Raw genomic sequence first — 16,835 nt, forward strand, 5'->3', positions numbered from 1 at the left:
GCATGCTCCTGACTACAGAGACCCTTTTATCGTTTCTATACTTGCAATATTCCTTGGGGCGTAAGGTGGCAGCGCCCCCCTCTACGTACACACTCGTGTTGCACATCCCAGCATACGCCCTCGGCAGGCCGAGATATGTCCCTGCTGAGATAGACGGTCTCCCGCACCTATCCATATTTGCATTGGGTATGTTTTCCTGGTGCATACCGCCCAGACCTGCTATTACAAGATTCAGGCACACTGTCGACATCCCAGCTTCTGACAACTCCAGATACCCAACTCCCGGCATGAGTTGGCACATAAATTCGAGCTCAATGTCGGGCGTACTGTGTGCATCTTCCTCGAGCAGTTTGGCGATGGCCTTGAAAACATCTCCTTTGAGCCCAACGGGAATGACCCCTTCTCCTCCGCAGCATATTTTTATTTTTTGCCCAAGAGGCCCAGACTCCGCAAATATGCGGTGTTTCGCGTTGTGCCTCTCTATCTCCTTGCTGTCGTCAAATAGCAACAAATACGTCGCACACGCGGCAAATGCTCCGGAGGCCGGAGGCGCATAGGAGGATTGTCAGATTCATGGGAATCCAAAAAATCTTGCCTAAATTGCCGTGCCCCCTTATTTGTCAAGTGAACGCTATTTACTGAGTACACGCTCAGCAGAGCCCTGGTATTCACCGACATCAATTGTCGCCGGTCGAGCGGGCCAGCCATTGCCGGGCCACTTTCCATGCTTTGAATGTAAGTAAAAATTTTACTCGCGGATTTGCGCCAAACCCTCCTGAGCAAATAAAGAAAGTAAAAACGGTCTCGGTGCTGTAGGTGCCAGGCTGGCATTCTCGCCGGATGCATGCGCGCGGATAGAATAGAATAGAAGCAGCGACTGCACGGACAGCTGGTAAAATTGCGTAGCACACTGCGGAAAACGCAGACCGAGTAAACTGTGTTTATTCATAGCCCGGTGCCGCTTCAATGGACGTAGACGCCACGCCGCTTGGCCCTAAACCTTGTTTCACTAGACGACGAGTCATCGATCGGTGATATGCCCTCCAGCATGTTCTTCAGACCGCTTAGCCCATTATTGAAATTCCTCATTTCACCGGCAGACAGGCTCTTGAGATATTGGCTGTCCACGATCTGGCTCTCGTGCTCCATCGTTTCTATGTAGTCCTTGACATCAGCAACGTCAGGGTGCATCCGCACGTTCTCCATATTTATCCAGCCTAGCAGCTGGATGTAAAAATAAAGGCTAGATATAGGAACGCGGGAATATGGCCACTTATTGTCTCCGATCATCATCACATACTTAAATACGGTGTCTATTCCCGCATAAGTCCGAGTCTTTGGGAAGAGCGCAGGGACATATGGTATGTAGTCATCCAGTGCGCCTGAGAAGAAGCACCAGTTGTATATCTTCCCAATAGTCACCATTGATGCGCCAGGTATTAGGTCCAAGAAAAATTCAGTAGAGAATTCGAGGTCCTCATACCTGCCCAGTTCTTTTGCACACAGATTCCGTGCCTCTAAGGCAATATCGCCGAAAGCAGCACGACTGATAATCCTCAGCCCGTCGAAAAAGTACCACGCAGAGTACCTGTTCTTCAACGCACTCGCCAGTATATACCCGACCGTGTATATTTTGCATTTCACTGCAGCATTGGGGATTTTCTCAACAGCCTGATACACCTCGTCCTCAACATCGCGTTTCGTAAGAAGTGAGATAATATCAGCCTCGCTGAAATACTCCAAAAACTCTGCCGTATCATAAAATGACTCGACACAGCGCTTCTTAACTTCATCACTGTCCAGCCAGGCACGCTGCTCCGGCAGCACATTCTTATTTTCCTCATACCACTCAAGGAGTTCGGCATACTTATTCCTGAAGTGGTGATTGAATGCTAGCACTGGGTGTATGCTGCGCAGAACGCTTCTGTTGCCAAGCATGAGGCTATTCAGAAGATTCTCGGCCAGCTGCAGCATCCGCCTATCACTATCAAGCACGATGTTGCTAAATATACTCTTCAGCATCCTGAGCTTCTGCTCATCGCTTTGCAGTGGCACTACAGCAAGGAGTTTCGGATAGTTGCCCGCAGCGGCCAAATCCCTGACAGTCTTCTTGAGCTCGGTGCTATCCGATGTGGCACTATGGATAAAACATATTATAGCGCATACGGCTAGATATGCCTGCCGGCTTGCCGGCTGCATTGGCACCGCATCGATGCACCTCTGCAGCTCATTCCTTTTCTCATCTGTAATATCTGCATAGCATCTGCCTATCTTTACACATGCGTGCGGAGCGGATTGCTCCATCACAAAAACACCGGCATTCTCCGTGTCTGGCTCCATGCTGAATTCCACATGCCCCACTATATCCCACGCCATGCCGTCCCCTACCTTCTCCATTCGCAGCTCATGCGGGTAGGCCACGCTGACCTTTCTACTGCATAGCGTGCTAATTGCCCTACTGAATCTGTCCTTGAACGTCTTTATTATCTCCTCCTGCTCCGGACCGCTCGGCAGCTTCTTATGCCTGGAGAATCCGGATAGATATTCAGCTGCATCGAGTCCTGTAATTTTGACTACAACCCGCAGGAAATTGATCAATCCGGTGCAAAGGTCCCCCTTGTAGCCTTGGCCCTTCATTTTCTTGCTTTCAGAGCACACAATGTCGGCATCGTCCAGGTCGCCCACAATTCGCAGCCATTTCTTGCGCATTTTTGCACCAGCCTTGTCTGGCTCGGGGTAGGCTTCGAGGAACCTGGCCAGCTCCGTCCCCCTCAGCTCCTCGCAGCATCCATCGAGCTTGCATTTCCCAGAAGGGAGGTCGTAAAACAGGCAGTACATGACCGACAATAGCGTAACCTCGACGCAGTCGCTGAAGGTGTCGGGGGCAAACTTGTCTAACTTGCGATTGTAAAAATGCGCCGTGGCGAAAGGGAGCGGTGGGCTCGAGAATGTAAACGGGAGCGTCTTCTGGAGCTCCAGGGCGTCTGAATTCATAATCATCCTGTAGAGCACCGACTCCGCCTGTCCGTCCTCGCTCCCGGGCCCACTTACCTTTGCAAAGCACCGATTGAGCACTTCAGCGTCGCTCTTTGCGATATCATAGAACGTGTCAATAAAATCTTCCACCTCGCTGGCTTCTTCCAAGGAATCCAGCATAGATGCGTGCACCAGCGCCTCCTTAGAAAGGGGAAAGGCCTCCTCTGACGGGTCGCTGCAGTCGTACTCGACCCCATCTGCAAAGAAGTTGATTATATTGTGCAGCTTGGGCTTCTCCCGGGCATCGACAGTGATGCTGATCTTCTCTCCGTGCTTTATAGTCAAGATATTGGTGTCTTGCTTGGGGTTTGGTGCACCAGCGGTGCTGCACTCCAATCCGACGCCCTGCGCCATGGCCAAGAGCGCAGCAAGGACCCGTGGCCCCTTGCCCTCTGTCTCGGAACGGTGCATCAACATTTTGTAGAGCGAGTCTTTAGCCTCCGTGCTTATGGTCAACAGTCCTCCTGCGGACGGAAACATGTAAACTACCACCTGGTAGTATCGCTCCTTGTACCGCGCCGCATCTCCAACTATCGCAGGTGGCAGGGCCCCATGCTGCGAGTCGACGGTCCAGTCCTTGCTATAATCACGCTTCCATCTTATTATATCGTCCGAGCCTGTATGCGTCCCAGCTACGGTCTTGACATCCGGGACATAGAACCTTGCTCCGGTCAGAATCCCGGATGCCCCCAGCACGACCCCTAGCCTCACGTCCATAGGCCCGCCGCGTCGGATAACAAGCCCGTCTCGGCCCCACCTGAGCGCCTCAGCGATTCTCCCTGGAAACGATTGCCACCAGGATACGAGCATATAATAATACATTACCGTTGCACAGAATTTTCATGCGGTTGCAAAATTTGTAATGTTTATTAATCTAATATCCAAGCAGCCAATCATTTTACAAGGAAACACCCTTGCATGCAGATCGGTGTAATACTGGTCGGTGCGCCTCCTTGACTTGATGTTTACCTATAGGGCGCAGGAGCCAGCGCAGTGCTTCTGCAGGCCTGCACATATGTTTTGGCAACACCTACCATTCGATGGTGGACTGCCCACCCAACGTAGCATAACTGTTCGCTAGAAATGAAAAATTTTCAAACAAACATCTTGGCGATCCTGGGCGTCAACGGCATAATTATATCTAACCAGTCTGGCAGGAAACAGCTTGATCTGGTGCTCACTTATCCCCAGCACCGAGTGCAGTTTACCGCTGTGATGCCAGTTTTGCAATAATCTCCAGTCCTCTATTTTGCCGCCCAGCCTCCGAGTAATGGGCCGCAGCTGTAAATTTTAGATCGACGGCAATGGCTGGGCCTCTTGACCCCTGCATTCTCCGCCACAAGATTGCTGCTCAGTACTTATACTGCTCGATCTCGGCTGCCATTTCGCAGTGGCAATGGCCGCCGATTTGCTTCAACTCAGTTTGCAACGCCGGCACCTGGCTATCTCGGCAATTCCATTTTAAGCTGAGGGATGCTGCACCACGCTTCCATTCAACTAGTGTTGCGACCGGGCTTCGCATTTCATTGGACCCTGCCAACCGAGCTATCTCTACTGGTGCTTCTATTATTTAAGTGTTTTAATCCCTCTCTATTCCTCACTGGCTCGCTTCCAATTTTCAAAATTTTGCCGCCTGCCTCTAAGTGTTTCTTTATAGGAAATATGCATAATTCGTGCAAGTACATTGCACGGTCTAGTATTTTTGGCTGAATGGACCATGCGCAGTAGGAGCATCTCCAGCACAGTTGCTGTGCTTCGGAATCGAGCATTGGCTTCCTAGCTTTCTCTGTCTCGAACCTAGACTTGATCAAGCTGCCCCGGGAACTACAGCGCCGTCAAATCCCTGGGCTCCATAAGAGTTCGCAGGCCAAGTGGCTCATGCACATGACCTGCACTGGCGGCCCTGCCGCCGACGGTGAGGGCTAGTTGCAAATATAATTGCGAGCTAAACGGGGCCGCTCCATGTGAAACGGCGATGAACTGGCACTCATCCTGGCGCGGCATGCTCCCAGGAGGGGCCAGAGCTGCCTGGAGAGAGAAAGAGCTCCAGGGCCTGGTTAGGAAGATAGGCCTCGTGCTGAGACCGGAGACAGAGGCCGGGCTGGCGCAGATGCAACACAGCCACTAAAATAATGCTGGCTGTTTAGAGGTGTTTATTATCTTCGCTCCTGGTTTTCAGAATCCTCGGGAGCAGATGCTGGCGAGCTATCTGCTAGTCCCTTGGCAATTTCCTCCATTTGTTCTTTGGAATAAGGTTGGTCATTCTGGTTGGGTTTATCTAGCTTATTCAATGCGTTAAGTTGCGAAATTGTTTTTATTCCGCTGGGGTCTAAGTGCCAGGGTTTCTTTTCATTATTGTTAAGAAACTCCTTTGCACTTTCTCGCACATTGCCACCGTTGTCTTTGCTCGGTTTCCTCTCATCAGCGGAGAATGTCGCGCATGTCGCGAGTGTAAAAAATAGTGACTGTCATATGGCCAGATGCATGGGGCGCCCCAAATGTTTTTCTTAAATAGCCGTGCCCCTTTATTCCCAAATAGTTATTCTTGCCAGAATGAAGGCACAGCAAAATTTTGTTATTTCATTGGTCTTGGCCCCTCCGGCCGAGTCAAGCAGCTGCTTCGATTGGTGCTTTTATCATTTAAATTCCTTTATATCCTTTTTGCACGTAAGCCGAAATTTCACTGGCAGAATTTCCGGCAATTGAGCTGGGCAACCAATCACTCTATCCACTGCACTAATCGCAGTTTTTTCTAGTTTCTCCTGTACAGTGTTCGTGGCGGGCTGCCAGGGAATCCCCGACACCACCGGTCCGAATCCGGATGAGAAACAATCATCTGGTACTCGAGGAGATTCGTCTGCAGAAGCTTATATCCTACCCATGTTTGCCATCCAAAGCAGCCCGGCAGGACAGTGAGCAGCGCTCCCAAGAGCTCCGCCCTCCATAAACGGGGATTCCCACCACGCCATGTCCTGCAAGAATGCACCGGAGTCGAAAACTGCAACCCGAAGCGGGAAGAAAAGCGACGCTCCTTATTTTGCTCTAGAATGGCTCGCGATGCAATCAAACAGTTTCTATGTGCCGGCGGCATGGGGCCAGGGCGGCGCGGAGCAGCAGCATCCACCCATGCATCAGCTCAGCTGCCGCCTTACTCACCTCTCGCACGGAGACCACATCGAAGAACACGAACCGCGACGCGAGACTTCCCAAGCCTGGATGGGCACTCTCCAGCAGCGATCGGGCATATCTACCGCCATGGACTGCACGGCAGCACTCGCGTAAAATCTGCTAGTCGTTCTAATGGGGATAGATAAAGTCCGACAGCACGAGCACTCAGTCCCTAAAAGGGCAACTTCCACTGCATGCTTGACGGCGCTTTAGGCACCAGCCCCGACCTTTATAGTACGCTGCTGTACAAATTCGATAAAGATGCCGGTTGCTATGGGACCTCCACATGAAGTGTCCGAGAATAACCGTCTAGGAATTGCCCATGTTGTCAGCTAGCCCCGGCAGTCTAGTCTTTCCAGATATGTCAAGCCCCCAAGACGCCCTCTATTCTCATCGCTCAGCCCGCAAAAGGAGGCATTTAGATCTCTGAGAGCCCCGAAAGACGCGATTACAGAAACATCGGCATCATTTAGATTATTATCCGGAATACTCAATAGCTCGAGGAGCTGCAGATTTCCAATCAGTTTGAGGGCCCCTGCCTGCAACTTGCAGCCATGCATATACAGTACCTGGAGCCTGCTAAGCGATTCAATTACACGGACATCGTCGTCATCGCTCAAATCACAGGTGCTAACTGTCGCGCCCCTGCCCAGCGTCGTGAATACGACAGTCAAAATAGTGGTTCAAGTTTTAAAAAGAAGGTCGTTCAAGGATTAATTCTTACCCGCCAAAAGGCTTAAATAGCCAGCGGATGAAACCCACACGGTTTATTCAAAATGTATATCAAGTCCAGCAACGATATAGAAACCAAGAGGATAGCCAACATGAACCAGGACGACAGCCTCCGTAAATAAATCCCTGTTACATCAACTGTTTACAACCGCCCGGGTCTCGTACTCACGAGGACACAACAGCTACGTTAACTCCATTTTATTTTGCGCAGATAAACCTGGCTAAAAGCGGCAGACACGGAATGACTATCCCCAGTGCCAGTGTTAGTTTCGGATGACAGTAAATGATGCCATTTTAGGAAGAGCATCAGTGCCCAACCTATTACCACCAATATACAGATCCTCAAGGAGTTCTAGGGATTGGAGGGGCCTAAGATCCACTAACTTCAGGCCACACCAGCCCATATTCAGCTTCTTGATGCGCTTAAATGTCGATATCGTTTCAATCCCACCAGCATCCAACTTATTATTACTGATATTCAGCTCCTCAATCTCTTGCAGGGCTTTGAGGGGCCTGAGATCCACTAACCCCAGGTCGCACATGCGCATATTCAGCCTCTTGAGGCGCATAAATGCTGATATCGTCTTAATCTCACCAGCGCCCAACTTATTATTATTGACATCTAGCTCTTCAAGGAGCTTCAGGGCACTAAGGAGATAAGATCCACTGAGTCCAGGTTACAACTGTGGATATTCAGCTTCTTGAGGCGCACAAATCTTGATATCGTCCCAATTCCACCAACATCCAACTTATTATTACTGATATTCAGCTCTTCAAAGCGCTGCAGGGCACTAAGGGGCCAAGATCCACTGACTCCAGGTCATACACGCACATATCCAGCTTCTTGAGGCGCATAAATGTCGATATCGTTTCAATCCCCCCCTGCGCCCAACCTATTACCACTAACGTCCAGCTCCTCAAGGAGCTGCAGGACCCTGAGGGGCCTAAGATCCACTGACTCCAGGCCGCATCCACTTAGGGACAGTACTCTGAGTGCACTCAGTCTAGCAAGAGAAACCACGTAATCCTTGACTATCCTGCATCCTCCTATATCCAGCCCGTATATCCCCATCTCTCTCAGTATCCATATCACCACTTTCCACCTGCTTACTTCATTCTTATCCTTCTGGCCTTTCGTTACCTCAACTGAAGAACCCATGGAGCCCGTGACCAGCTAGGCAGCAGATAGGCAGCCGTGGACCTGCTGCCTATCTATTAACTTCTCCAAGGCTGACGGTAATATCCGTATATTATACGAAAATAACTCCGTGTTCCGGCGCTTATAGTGTTTATCAGATGATGGGTATATTGTGGCAGCGTCTTTTCCGACACACACGCATAGGCCATGCATACTAAGATACTCCCGGAGGAGAGACAGATACGACGTGGGCAGAAGCGTTGGCAACTTATGTTTGTCTATATTTCTTCCAACTATCAAATGTGCATATCTGCCGCCCAGGCTCTTCCTCGCAAGATTCCGGTACACTCCAGATATTCCCGCGTCTGTTAGATCCAGATACTCGATCCCCGCCATCAGCTCATGCAGGAACTTGCACTCAATGTCGTGCATACCGTCAATATCACCCTCGAACAGTTTCACAATTGCCTCAAAGACACGGCTTTGCAGTCCAAATTTTATGGCCTCCTCGCCCTCGTCATTCAGTTTTTTTAACCCTTCAAAGAGCTTAGATTCCGCAAATATGCGGCACTGCGTGTCATCGTACTTTTCCGCCTTCTCGCTCCCTTTGAATAACAATGAATGCGCCTCACATGTCTCAAGCGCCCCAAACCCCAGTACCAGCATCATCAATTTCATGGCGTCCTGTCAACTCTTTCTTTAAATCTACCTTCCCCTATCCCCTTTATTATTCATCTATTTGTCAACGGACGTTCTATTCGCCAAATAGATCTTCCTCGTAGATGAGAGTCCCCTGGAATTCGGCTTCCTCTTGCTTTAGGTTGGTCCCTTCTGCCACGCCATGATCGTTGCAAAGGGGCGATATTGCTATACATGTTGCTGCATCACTCTTACCCGCATACTGAGATCACCATTCTTGTCGGCTAATTTATTATCTTGGGCCACGTACGCAGGCATCTCCTTCTGGTTGCTGTAGACTGGAGTAACATCTGGGGCCTGGCCATCACTGTTATCAACATCGTGACTCATTACCTCGGAATTACTTCTTTATTTCATTCGGCTGTAAACTGCTTTCACCAGGTCGTCAAATGTTTCCGATTTTATCTCCTCGCTAGTGCAGATACTCAGCTACTCCCAAGTATGGCGTGTGGCGCCCAACCGGCCTGTCGTATACAAGTGCCATCTCGTATTTGGGCAAAGTAAGGTAAAATTTATTTATTCAAATTGCTGAGCAGAGTTGAAAAGGTGCTGCGGCAGAACCGCCCACAAAGACTCCCCGCTGAATCCTCAAACAGTCCTGGGGACTGCATTACCCGTACCCCGCTGTCGTATCATCCCAGGACGGAGCAGATTATCCTCATACTGAGTCTTGATGTGGTGTTATTTAATTTATTGTTCCCCGCCATTCCTTATGCCTAAGTGAGTATAGATAGCTTCTGTGCAGCAATGTCGCGGCCCCAAACGACCCGCGACTGGAGCATATCAGTTGCGAGTCCTAGCCGACATGTTTTGCTTGACAGCAGCAACAATTGCAATTACAGTGTAATTGCATTAAATAACACTACACAAACATTAGACAATGTTAAATACCACTATAATGACATAATGATAGAGCCCCGGTGTGCCGTTTATGGAGCATAGGGATTCTGTTGGGGTTGCAATTTGGGCTTGGATATAAAAAAATTCAGGAGACGCGGGGCATGGTACGCTTTGGACTGGAGGTGCTTTGGGGGCTGCCGCTTTCGCTGTGAGTCGGAAGTGTGCGGGGTACGGTTAATCTGGCTGTTAACACGCCGGTGATATTCACGGGTGTGGACATAGGCATCCCTTATCCGGAGTTCGGAGTGTCTGCGTTGAGGTTCTACATGAGAGTATTAAAAATTTCTAGGGATAAGCCCGAGGATGGGGCGGTAAAGGCGGTGGATGCAGCGCTCGAGAAATATTGGTGGACGCTAAACAAGTATTATAGGACCGGGGAGTGGTTGGTGGGTATTCGAATTATTTCTGAGATGCAGAATGCTGATGCATATTTAAGCGATCTCCTGGAAAGGGCGATAAAACGAAAGCCGAATGTGAAGGAAAGGGAGAAGCTCCATAAGTTGGCTGCAAGAATTTATAGCAAGCTAATAAAAAATTGCGGCCTGCCTTCGACGGGAATTGATAGTACCAGTGTTATGTGGTATCTTCACGATCTTCAGCTGGGGATGTGTCACAGGGTTGCAGATTAATAAATCCGATTAACCTGGAGGAACTTGCCATGAGTAGATTTTATTTATAATTTTTAATATATGTCTTGACAATATGCCCAGCATATTATTATCCTCGAAGTCCAGTGTGGCTTTAGTGCTCTGCTTGGGCACGGTGGTGCAGATGCCCAGATGTGGTAATGTTTGGTGTGCTGTCAGTGCCTTGGCCGATCTCCATGAAGCTGATGATGGGAGGACAGTTCCCGCAGGCGCAGGAGGCCCGTCTCCTGATAAGTCATTACTGGAGGCCGCGCCAGAAAACATCGGGCAGACGTCTATCAATTCCAGCGAGATAGCAGCATCTGGTGCACCGGTCCAGGCGCTAGTGTATAAGCTCGAAGGGTAAAGAATAATTTATTATTCTCGGTGCCAGAACTAGACCCAGATTACACTGAGAGATGCTATTTTTGGAACACTGCTTTCATTCAGCGCATTCTTACTGATATTCAGCTCCTCCAGGCGCTCCAGCGCATTGAGGGGCCAAATATTGACCTGGCCCAGGTTGCAAGCGCCAATTTCCAGCTTTATGAGCATCACAAGTCCTGATATCACCTCAATAGCAGCATTGTTCAATGCATTTCTGCTGATATTCAGCTCTTCCAGGCGTCCCAGAGCACTGAGGGGCCCAATATCGACCTGGTCCAGGCTGCAGCCGTACGAGTTTAGTTTTACAAGCCTCACAAGTCCGGATATCACCTCAATGCCGCCAGCACCCAGCCTATTGCCATGGACATCCAGCTCTTTCAGATGCTTCAGAGCACTCAAGGCCGCGAGATCGACCTGATCCAGGCTGCAAGCACCTATTTCCAGTTTTATGAGCTTCACAAGTCCTGATATAGTCTTAACAGAAGCATAGTTCAATTTATTGTAACTGATATTCAGCTCCTTCAGGCGTCTCAGAGCGCCCAGAACCGTAAGACATACTTGATCCAGGTTGCAATCGCGTATATCTAGCTTTACGAGCCTCACAAGTCCTGATATAACCTCAACACCACCAGTACCCAGCTTATTTCCACTGACGTCCAGCTCCTTTAGGCACTTCAGAGAACTCAGGGGTCTAAGATTCACCTGGCCCAGGCCGCACCAGCACATACTCAACTTTGTGAGACCCACAAGGCTTGATATCGCCAGAATATCATCATCTTCCAACTTACTGAAGCCGACATCCAGCTCCTCCAGGTTTGTCAGGGCACTGAAGGACCTAAGATTAGGGTGGGTAGGGCTGCAGTTATGCATGTTTAGCTTTGTGAGGTCCACAAGTGTTGATATCGCGTTTATAGCATCCTTGCCCAGCCTACTGTCGCTGACATCCAGCTCCTCCATGTCCATAAGAGCACTGAGGGGCCTAAGGTCTACTTGACCCAGGCTGCAGCGCTTCAGGGACAGTATTCTAAGCCCATCTAGCCTGGTAATGGCGGCCACGTGTTCATTGGCTATCTTGCATTCGCTAAGATCCAGCCTGTCTATCTCCATGTGCATAACGATCCAGACAAAGACGTCCCATCCACTTGCTCTTTTCTTCCTGCCGCGGCCAGTGGCACGCGTCTTGTTTTTCTGCCCCCCTATTAGCCTATCAAATGCCAGCGGCAATATCCGCACATTCTTGACCTCGGATATCCATTTATCACTTCCACACCTGCAATCCTCCTTGGGGCACACCGTGGCAGTGTCATCCTGCACACACACGCACGTGTTGTACATCCTGGTATATCCCTTGAGGAGAAGAAGGAGGGGCTCAAAGGGAAGCTCTAGGTCCTCCTCTTCCTCCATTTCTGTCTGCAATATTTTTTCCAGGTGCTTGCCCCGAAGGCCCTTTTCCGCGAGGCGTTCACATATTTGAATCAGCTCATCATAAGACAACCCCAGGAAGTCCCCTGCACGGATCAGCGCGTATAACGGACATGACTCCATGTCTGGTACGTCTTTAACGTCTTCCTCCATCATCCACTCAAGCGTATCAAATGTGGCCTGGGTAAATGGAAATGATTTACGCGATTCCTTTTTTCCCAATTTGTCCTGGGCATCGGGATCCTCTATCATTATGCTCCGGTACTTTATGCAGCTTTGCAGTGGTATGCTTACCGTAAATATATGGCTTGCCGTATTGTATTCCTTCTCGACGTCATCGCGGAATTTCAAAGTAATCTTCTCATTCTCCTCAGGTGCTGCGAGCACGCAGCAGAACTGCACGAATGCTGTTAGGTGCATGGGATGACAGTAAAATTTTGCTTAAATAGCCGTACTCCTTAATTACTAAATGGACACTGTGGCCAAGCGTAATTAAAGAAAATATCTGCTACTTGATTGCCTTAGTTCTTGCCTGCAAAGCTAGCTGACTACTGCTATCTTTAGCCTTTTTGCTCGTGGAGCTGCTGGAAGCTGTGCTGATCAACCAAATGTTTTAATTTCGGCATTAATTACGGTTTTGTTAAATTTAGATTACACAGTGCTTCGAGGCGGAATATCTTCAATAAGCAACAGTACAGAAGCAAGGAGTTTGCTATGAATCAACATCCGCTGACAAACGTCGGCTCGCATCTCTTACACAGAAAAAATTAATCCGCCAATATGCACTTGTTTATTTGCGAAAATAATTGAAGAAACGTAAATGTCTGGACCCCGGCTAGGGCAATACTGGCAACGTGCAGCTCCGACATGTCGATTTATTAATCAGCAGGCAGCTCTCTCCCGTGCCTTAATGAGCATCTGCCTTCGTGGTTTTATTTCTACAGCTAGCGTGGGACTTCAATTCAATCCACATCCGATGCTAAGGTGCGGCAGGTATGAGTTGTAGGTTTCGGCTCTTGGCCAGGGCTGTCTCTCTGACAAACACCAAGCCACCGGAATCAAACTTTAAAGCACTACCCACTCCACAATGTATTCACTTTATTAAAGGCGCTTCACCAATGTGCGAATTATCTCTGTTTTGATATCTTCCCACAACCGTGCTGCCCAGTGCTTCGTCATCCAGCCCCAATTGTCAAGGCGCCTATCTGCTCTAGCATGCATACGTACTCTCGTTCACTGTGCCTTAACTTATCCTCAAACAACCTCGTATCATCGCATCGGACCTTCTCCCAAGCTATGTTGACAATTTCCCTTATTAATTTCAGCAAGGCGCTTCCGAGCTGTAGCTCATTCCTGCATGCCCAGACCAGGAGGCTGTGGAAGAAGGGCACGGTGCTGCTGAGACACCACACCAGCTTGTCCTTGCGGCTGGCAACTATGCAGTCGCATATAAACGGGATGCCGACAACCTCGTGAGTGTTGAAGATGAGCTCCGCACAGTGGTCTAGATAAAGGTCCACCCACTGGGGGGAAAAGCACCAGTAAAATATCGTCCTGACCACCCTCAACGGCGTCCCGGAGTCTTTCTCCAGCTGTCTAAAGTAGTCAATGTGGTGGGGCACGGCCTCGCTGTCCGCCTGGAAGACGTTTCTATTGAACATCCGGCGCGATGCATCGTCGATGTCCAGCCTTCGAAAGCAGCAATCCATGATGCACCAAGATAGGTCTTTCCCAGAGGCTATTATAAACCCATGCACACAGACATCCTGTAGGTTGTCAGGATCCATGGCCAGCTCCATCCTGTCCAGCAGATCCGCATCTCCGCATAGCGCCAAAGCATGTGCTATCTGCTCCGGCACAAAGTATGTGCATATCTCTTCAGCACCGCTAAAACGGGCAATACATCGCATGGCCATCTCTACGTCATATGTCCACTCCAGGCGGGCTTTCGACAGCTCCCTTCGCCTCACAGGATAGAGCTGGAGGTAGCCGGCATATTCCTTCCTTAGCTCTGCGTTGAACGCCACTATCGTATGCACCTCTGAAAAAACGGTCTTGTCCAGCAAAGTAAGGCTATTCAGGGTGTTCCTGGCAAACTGGAGCATATTGGATGTGCTCTCTGCTACCATAATACAGGGCCGCAGCAGATTGAGTATGGCATACTTCTGCTCATCGCTTTGCAGCAGCGTCGTGGCAAAGAGTAACTCGTAGCTGCCGTTATCGACCATCCTCTCAACTTGGCCTGGGTGCCTCTTCAGCACAGCACTGTGGGCCAGGAGCATTCGCACGCTGGCAGCCAAGAGATAATCTTGTTCCGTGCTAAAGGCGGTGAGAATTTTATTCGCGCACCGCAACAGCTTGCCTTGCACATGCCTCTGGACCAGCAATGGGCATCTAGTTATTCTCAGTGTGCTGTGCATCGGCCCGTGCTCCAGCTCAATGGCAACAGCACTCCCATCCGCCACAACTATTTCCTTTCCCACTGAGCCAAATACATCCCACTTGGTGCTGTGCTCCATTCTTAGTATACTGAACCTTTTCACATCCGGGATGCAGATGACTTTTGCCCCGCCGAGCCGTTGAACAACCGTTTCAAACACCGCCGTGAACCTTGCCAGCACAAGTGCCTTCCTAGGTCCAGCCGGTATAGCCTCCAGATCTCCAAACCCCGACAGGTAGTCGCCCGGATCCAGACCGGCCACGCGCACCAATATCCTCAGAAAGTTGATCAGTCCCGTGTCTATTTCATTTTTGCAGCCGGGGCGGTTCTTACAGTACACAGCGTCAGGATCAGGCAGGTCTTCCACAACCCCGGCCCAGTCTTCCCGGACCTGATGGGTAACTGCGAACGGCCTCCAGTACTTGGCGAAGAACTCAACCAGCGGTCTGCTTTCCGGCCCGTTTGCGCAGCTCCGTAGGTTATACTGGCCGCTTCTGGGGTCGAAGAATATGCAGCACACAAAGGCCAGCAGGGTCGACTCGACACAGTCGCTGAATGTCTCTCCAGTGAATGTCCTGTTGCTCCGCTTGTATCCACGCACCGATGCATTCGACGGCGGTGGGCTCAGCGATGTGAACGGGAAAAGATTGGCGTTTCCAAGCCACGCATGCAGCTCTGCCACCTCGGGGGCATCGCTGCTGCCATTCCGGCCGGCCTCTGCAAAGCATCTTCTGCATGTGGAGGGATCGTCCTTTGCCAAGCTGTAGAATGTGTCGTAAAATACCTCCAATTCTCTGGATCTGTCAAACATGAGGTAAATAATCGCCTGAAGCAGCGCTTCCCTGGAAAGAAGAAACACACCACTGTTCGGGTCTAGGTGATTAAATCTATCCCTGCCTGCCAGAAAGCGCACCACTCTGTGCAGCTTCGACAGCCTGTTCCTGGTGATGCTCGCACACACCTTGTCCCCTCGGACCATCTTCAGAGTCTGTCTCTTCCTGCCGCTGGCCCGGCACACCACGCCACCGCTCTGGGCCGTGACCATGAGAACCCCCATAAACTCCGCTCTCCTTTCCCAGGACCTGCCTCTGCGCATCAGGCTCTGGTAAAATGAATCCTGCGCCTCGGACCCCATCGATAGTACTCCACCCGCTGACGGAAATATATCTATTAATGCCTGATGAAATCTATTTTTATACCCCTGTGCATCCTTGTCTATTGAACCTTTGCACTCTCCCGTCCAATCGTCCCTATATATCCGCCTCCACAGGCCCTTACCACTGACGCTAGTGGGCAGACTCGCAGTTTTAATTTCTGGCGAGAGCCACCGCTTTTTCTCCAGAAAGCCCGATTTAATCAGCAGCATGCCGTGGCGCACATCCAGAGGGCCGCCCCGCCGGATGACCAATCCGTCTCTCTCCCATCCAATTCCGCCCTCTATCTCGGCGTCCGACAGGATGGCCAGCCCAAGTCCTGCACACACAGTTAGCAGTAGCACATGCATGTCGCCTTCCTGGGCTTTTAATGTGTGCCGTTGCATGCATCAAAGGAGGGGATAAAGGGGAATGCCCACTAGGGCAGGCCATCAATAGGAGACACCGTCCCCTTGTTGTCTTAGCTGGCAGTTTACAGGAGCTCCCGCTGTGCAAAAGGTGCTCCGTGCGCCCCATTATATATGGCAGTTTATATTTCATGTCTGCCTGTGCCAGGTGAAACAAAATTTTCACCCAGATATTGCTGATATTAAAAATGATGTGTGGCATTGGTGTCGTGAATCATACAGATGTTCCGTCTGAGCAAAAGGTACGCCAATAAACAAAGGAAAGAGATAGCTCGCTGCATCCCACGCAGATTCTACCGAAACCTTACAAACATGTATTTAATATCACATGGCACGTATCAATCGGCCAGTTGCATCTGCCGATCAGTATGCCAGCCTCCTGAATAGCCTCATTATGCGTGCCTTCTTTTCACTCTCTACACTGTCCAATTTCATGAATCTCCCTCGGCATGTGGCAAAGCGCAGTATGGCTGCGAGGCACAGGTCGGACGCGTTGGCCGCTACAAACACGCCTGCAAGTTCTGCGAACCTCTCGAACGTTACACTGGTTGCGATTCCACAGGCCTCAGCCGCGTGCATTTCCCTGTCGAATATCGCTCTGAGATAGGCCTCCGACGGCCTGCAGTAGCTGAATGCATCTCTATGGGCCTTGAGAAAGCGAAACTTGTTCGTCTTTGTGTAGCGGAGGATGTCCGTGAGCGTTATGGGAAAGCCGTCTCTGATACA

Source organism: Ips typographus, linkage group LG14, assembly GCF_016097725.1.
Source record: "Ips typographus isolate SLU linkage group LG14, UJ_Ityp_2.0, whole genome shotgun sequence".
Lineage (NCBI taxonomy): Eukaryota > Metazoa > Arthropoda > Insecta > Coleoptera > Curculionidae > Ips > Ips typographus.